A 6,166-nucleotide genomic window follows, 5' to 3' on the forward strand; every position below is an offset into this window, starting at 1 on the left:
TGTCTCTTGGGAGAGGAGCCTTGACTTGAGAACTATGGAAGGAGAGCTTGGAGGCAGAGGGGGCCTCTAGCAAGGAAAAGGCTCAAAATTGGAGTTTAGAGGGCTGCAGAAATTTGCAGAGACACTGTAGGAAGAGTGGGGACAGCAAGGGACGGAAGCAGATTGGCTTCCAGTCCTTGTTGTGGGGTGGTGGGCCCTTGCCACTGTGGGGTGGTGGGCCCTTGCCTTGAAACTGGCCTGGGGATCCCGATGCTGGACAGCTAAGCCGTGAGGTGACACAGGGTGATTGGTGGCAAAGATGGGGAAACTGAGGCAAGTTCACAGCAATGCCCAAGCGGCTGTGAGAGGGTGAGGGCTGAACGCTGACAGGACCCTGTGACCGGGGGTTTGGCCAGTCTGGGGCCAAAGGCCAAAGCTTACCTGGAGCTCTGGGAACCTGGGCAGAGGGCTGCAGGAGCCCCAGGTGAGGCTCGTCGGAGCAATGAAGTGCCCTCAGAGCCCTGACAGTCCATCCAGGGGAAGCAGCGGGCTGCCAGTGGCATGGTTCCTCTGCTTCATACCCAGGGACTCGGACAGGCAGAGCCTAAGACTTGTTTCTATTTGCCTGCTTCAAGTCCTTCATTAGGTTCCTGAATTTGAATCTTATCTGCACATCTCCACAAAGGCAACCTCTGCTGCCTGCTGGCAGCTTCCCTGGTACGCGGCCAAGCAGGATGCACTGCAGCCTGGTCCCACGAGAGCTCCTCCGCGGCGTTTGCCAAGTGATGCTGTCTGTGCTCTGTCTTACAGCTGAACGTGGTGATTTATCCCCAGCTCTCTGCAAGGCAAGCGTCCTGAAGTGCTGCTCTGGCTGCAATATCTGCTAGCGGTCTCATCCTGCCTTGACCGGCAGAGTGAAGAAATCCATATGCTGAGGTAGCTGAGGGATCCAAAGGGGAGGGCACCAGGACATCTCAGCCACAGTGCTGAGAATATTCAGACAGAATGGGACACTCACCTCTGCTCTCTCCTCTTGCTGCTTCTGTGTGCAAAGCCAGACACACCGTGGCGGGCCTGTCTGTGGTACCAGCGCTCCTGGGTTGCCTTTGCCCAGTCCGTAGCATCCCAGAGTGCTGGGAACTGATAAATTAAGGTTATTTTTTACTGAGGTTATTTTCTGAAGTAGCTGAGCCACATGTGCATAGCGTGCCTCCCACCGCTCTTGGGCACCTCCATTTCCAGGACGGAGAGATGGCAGAGGTACTTGCGGCACTCCAGGGCTCCGTCACCTGCTCTAGGATTTTGCCACCAAAGCAGGGCTGTCTACCCACTTCTTGCTGACCACTGTTGCTGAGCCATGCTGTTAATCTGTGTCTTGGGGAGGTTAAAAGGAGCTATCGCCATCTGCCTAGTTCATCCCTCTGTGGGGACACAGGTAGTACCAATCCCTTGGGGTTCATGCAGTTCCCCGGATCCAGCTAGCAGGTACAATTCCCAGCTGATGCACTGGTATTCGGATGGGGGAGAAGACCAGGTGGATGAGCTGAGACGCTCAAGGAAGGCACCGCCATCTCTCAGTCTGATAAGGAGCAAGTGATAAGGAGCAAAGGACTTTCTGAGTGTTTCTCTCTCCTGCTCCGTGCAGGGCTGTGAGCAGGGGTGCTTTGTACTTTCCCTTCTGCTACTTCGTGCTCCCACTGGCTCCGTATGGATGACCGGCACTGTGCCTTCCCTGAGCTCTGCTGAGCATTCCTCTTTTGCTCCCTTTCAGTGTCTGCTCGGAGCTGGTCATTCCTTTTCCTGCTCTCACTCCTCTAGCTGCCCTTTTGCCCAAGTAAAGCCGTCGTTCCTTGTTTGCTCTGCCTCTTGCTTCCCTTGGCCATTTTTCATCCTGGCAGGTATGTGATGCCATTTCTGCTTTAGCTATATGCTGATCATATAAATGGGCAGAAAGAGGAAAAAGCCCTCCATGGGGGAGTGCAGCCAGAGCATTTGGAAGCAACCCTTGCTCCTAAGCATTAGGCCGTTTTCTTTTCGGCGCAGCAGCTTACGCCTTTACTTTATTGAACAAGAGGCAAGCATCCCCATGCTCCGGCTGCGTATTATTTACAATTGTCAGACTCGTTACTGCCCCGAGAGCCGCGTGGCGTGCAGCTATGAACCTGCAATAATTACTTGACCCAGCTTCAAAATTCATTTGTCTAATGTCACTGCGATCAGCGATTACACACGAAAGGATCGAGAAGTCATCTCGTTCTGGGCTGCCTCTCGCTTTTCTCCTGTGCCTCTCACCAGGAGCCTCAGCTTCAGAGACGGCCCCGGCTCCTGCTGCGGGAGGGCTGCGTCTCTTGTTTCTCTTGCAACCGGCTGGAGGGTGCGGACGCCACGGGGCTGAGATAAATTAAAGTCATTGGGACTCTGCGTAAGTGCTGTTGCATCCCCTCGGCGATTCATAATAACAAGAAGGGCTGTTATCATCGACATCAATGGCCTGCTCCTGGCCGTCCCCCCTCGCACCTCACCAGCCTGCAGGAGCGTTTGCTTTGTCTGCTGGAAATGCAGATTAGAGATCAGGATCAAACACGAAGGTATTGACAGGAGCGAGACGGGGTGGTGGGCGATGCTCCTTGAATCATACATGATGCGTTCCCGCCCAGGAGATCGCATCACCGCCGCGGTTCTGTTAGACCAACTGGAAAATCGCAGAAATTGCGGTGCCTGGAGGTGGTCTGCGGTGTCAGGACCCCCTCCAACATCCCCCTCCAACCTCCTTTGCTCCCACCACACGTCAGCTGGAGCTCCCCGGCAGCACGAGGCGTACAGGACGGGAGGAAGGTGGGACTCGGGAAATCAATGGCATTCACATCTTAGACGGGAGCGAGGAGCTGAAGGCCGTCTGTCACTAATTAATCTGCCGACATTGTCCCTGTGACACCCATCGATCTCTGTCCACCAGGGCAGAGAGGAGCCCGCCTGTATCTCCCCGCGGGTGGGATGTGGCAGGGTCTCACCAAACTGGCCAGCTCCCACGTTCGCTCCTACTTACTGCACAAAATCCTCGGGTCCTGGGTGAGGTTTCCAGGGGAGGGACAGGCTGGACAGACAGACGAAGGTGTGCCAGGGCACAGGCACACGCATGCAGGTAATGGGGGAGTTTGGGTTGATTTATGAGGCTCTGAGCCGGGCTAGCACTAATAAATAACAGAGAGGAATGAGCAAGACAGAGAGCTCTGCAGCCTTGTTTGTTCATTGCGCTCCTGTAACACCTCCAAGAGATAAATGAGGGAGCAGAAGGGGGCTCAGGGCTCCCTCCCGTGAGAGCAGCGTGGCTGGAGGTGTTGGTGTGCGGGCACATGTCCACGTGCTGCAGCAGGAAGGGTCTGGGCAGGAGGGCAGGAGCCCTGATAGCCTCCAAAACACACGTAAAGGTCCTCAGGCTGCCAATGCTGGGGGGCTGGGGACATGTTGGGGCCCCCCAGGGCCTTCCCACAGGTGTCCCCATGCTCGAGGGGCCTCGGGTGCCCGCTGCAAGCTGCACATCTCCCACCTGCACGTGGGAAACCTGCTCTGGGTCCAGAAACGTGTCTTCCCCCGGGGCTGCGGTGCCATCGGTGGTGCCACTCCTGAGCTGTGCGGGGCCCCTGTGCAATAACTCTCACGTTTCCCTGGGTCCACTGGAAACATCTCAGTGGATGCCTTCTAGGATGGGAGCTGCCTTTTTTATGACTTTAAGACACTGGCAGCTCATAATTCAACCCGTGATCAACAAACACACCCTGATCCTCCTTCCCCTCAGTCATTTTCAACAGATGAACAGAGATGAACAGATTTTCTGGGCTGCCAGCAGAAATCCTTGTTTATTACTCCCTGCGTGCACGTGTGACCTTGAAATCCATGTCCCCATTGCCATTCCACCCCTCCAGGTCATTCAGTTTCCAGCATTGCCTGGTTCGTCCCTGTACCGATGACACCTCCTGTGTGCTTTGCATCGTTAGCACGTCTGCTGAGCTCTCTTTTATGTTTGGTGCCAAGACCACCAGCAGAAATGCTCGGCGAGATGTCTAACAGCGTCCCAGGGCTGAAATGCCCAGGACTCCAGCAGCGACTGCCTCCCGGCACAATTTTCAAAGCTTCTGACTGATTATATCATTTTTTTCCAAGCTTGACCTTGGGGCACCGTTCCAGGTGCATTGCAGGAGCTCCGAAAGTTGAAAGCACCTCCCGTTTGTTTGTGAGGCCTCTTCTCTTCCAAGAAAGCTGCCGAGTTATTGCAGCTGATGGACCTCCATTGAACCGAGGTAAAATACTGTGCTCCAGGAGCAGAGGAGCAGGAATCCCTTTGTACAGAGGCGATGACATGAGTGCCATCAAGTCGCAGGACCATAGCACGTAGTTTGGGCAAGCAGCACCCAAAGGGTCACGTAGGTTGGCCAGTTTTTGGGCTTGGGGCAGACCTGAGAGCCCACCAGCACTGAGAGGAGACTTTCCACCGACTTCAGTGGGCTCTGGAGTAACTTGAATCACAAAATATTTGGCATCTGGCTGCTTCCATCTCATCCTCGCTCCCCAAGAGGTGAAACAAGAGCTTCTCTGGCTGGTGGGCAGCAGCTCTGGGCTTGGGTACCCCTCACACTGAGACAGGGGCCTGTTGGCACTAAAAATGTCAGTATTACCGAGGAGCACGGCCTCCTGAGGAACACCAGTGAGGACATTAACAATATAACCGTTCTAAATATTTAATGATCTTTTCCTTTAGCAGACTTGAATTAAAATCGCTCACGCACGCGCTCCCCCTCCTGAAACCAGCACTTAGCCGGCAGCACCGTGAGGATGAGAGCCCAGCCGCCGAGGAGCTGCCGCGAGGACTTCTCGCCCACGGTGCTGGCGGTGGCTGTGGGCGTCAGCGGTGGCCGTGCCCAGGGGTGGCAGCAGCTCGCCGTCACCTCCTGGCAGCATCCGCCAAAAATATGCTTCTGGAGATAGGCCGGCAAAACCTGCTCCATCAGTAAGTCCCAGCCGGGTGACACGCCGGCACCTGGGGACATCTGACGGCTGCAGGAGGGCTGCAGGAGAAAAGCTGAATGCTAAAATGATGCCTCAGAGTGCTGAAAAGTCTCTGACTTTGCAGATTACTTTCAAAGGTGACATCATTTGTTTATTTATTTTTTTTTTTACTCCAGGGGCTTAGTGGAAAAATTCTGATTTTAATCAGGAGAGAGCAAAAGCTGTTGCTAATACCTGGGTAGAGCTAGCTGCAAGGATAATTTGTGATGCTCCTTTGACCACTGCCTTCACGCCGCCCACTTACTCATCTCCCCTGAGATCGGTGCCCCACTTTTCCGACCCGTGACTCATTTCAGAGAGCAGCAACGCTGAACTCAGCGCACCGGAGCGATCTGTCCTTCCTCCCACAGCCTGGCGCTGACTTCCCCACTCGCTCCTGGCCAAAGGCACCGACAGAAGCATTTAGCTGTTCCTCAGGCAGCCCGAAGGGGGGATATTCCCTGCATCTGCAGCATTGAAAAGAAAATCCTCAGGTTTATCTTGAAGTTGATCCTCGGCAACACCCCGGGTCAGCCCTACAACCCTAAATTTCCATCTCGGGGGATGCTGGTGGCAGGGCCAGGTCTGTCCCCATGCTGTCCCCCTGCCATGGGCTGGCAGCCCCCTGTGAGGGGAACGGCATGAGCTGCTCCTCCGCCTCTGCAGCATTCCCATCCGGAGGGTTCGCAGGAGGCGAGTGGCTGGAAATCGCCTTCATCATCAAGGAGCTGTGCTGGCTCTTTGCTTTTCAAGCCTCATTCCACGCCTTACGGCTAGCAACCTGGGAGAAATCCGTTTAAAAGTTTGGGGATGTATTAAGTGGGAGACCAAAATCTAATGTATAGCTGCGGCTGGTGCAGACTTCTTCTTGCTGCCATGGAAACCAAACTAACTAAAAATAAGAAGTATTCCCGTAAATGTCAAAACACACCATGCTTTCGTGACGTACGGAGTATCTGACCTGAAATCTGTAATCATTATGTAACGGCGTTTAACGTTATGTTAATTACACGGGAAAACTGTCTCCAGGTTAGACGTTTTGCATAACTTAGGCAGGCAGTCTGCTTCCCTGCGTTCCGGGGCATTCGTGTTGTTATCGGGGTGAATAGATGCCTAGCCCGGCCGTTTATCATCGCTGTGATCT

The sequence above is a fragment of the Cygnus olor genome, chromosome 5 (assembly GCF_009769625.2).
Source record: "Cygnus olor isolate bCygOlo1 chromosome 5, bCygOlo1.pri.v2, whole genome shotgun sequence".
In the NCBI taxonomy this organism is placed as follows: Eukaryota; Metazoa; Chordata; class Aves; order Anseriformes; family Anatidae; genus Cygnus; species Cygnus olor.